This window comes from Papilio polytes, unplaced genomic scaffold (genome assembly GCF_000836215.1).
Source record: "Papilio polytes unplaced genomic scaffold, Ppol_1.0 DF823824.1, whole genome shotgun sequence".
Classification (NCBI taxonomy): Eukaryota; Metazoa; Arthropoda; class Insecta; order Lepidoptera; family Papilionidae; genus Papilio; species Papilio polytes.
Window position 1 is genome coordinate 326,098 of NW_013525380.1, and position 409 is coordinate 326,506.

Sequence of the window (409 nt, forward strand, 5' to 3'; positions counted from 1 at the left end):
TGAAAAATGTGTGAAGTATCAAATACATATGCCTTCTCTGTAATTTTTGAATCTCTTTGACCTCTACCGATGGTAATAGGACTCTTCTATTCTTCACCACTAAAGTTTAGAATAGAATAGAACGTACATTTAATAGTGTGGAACATAGTCAAAGTTTGACACACTTAGTTTATGTACTAAACTAATCGAGGCCATAAGTGACTCTTGAAGTTAATATTAAGAGGTTATTAAGTAGACAAAGGTACTAACTTTTCAAATCATCATGCAAATTCTTCAAGAACTTCTCACTCCATTTAGTCTCTCTCTCGCAGAGCTGCGTCGTGTCCCGCGGGAGATGATGTCCTGAGCATGAGTGCTTTAGATCCTGACCGCAGCGCTCCAGCCACGCTGGTGGCTCTGCCGCTTTCTG

General features: G+C 40.1%; 1 protein-coding gene across 2 annotated transcripts in view; it reads right to left on the bottom strand.

Annotated features, from left to right (window-relative positions):
• The window catches only part of LOC106103297, a 10,593-nt gene extending 10,190 nt beyond the window's left edge, over positions 1-403 (bottom strand). For both annotated transcript variants that reach the window (XM_013283027.1, XM_013283026.1), the window contains exon 1: positions 250-403. The gene's annotated coding sequence lies outside the window, so the exon portion shown is untranslated. The remainder of the gene's footprint in view (positions 1-249) is intronic.
• Positions 404-409: the final 6 nt, after the last annotated feature.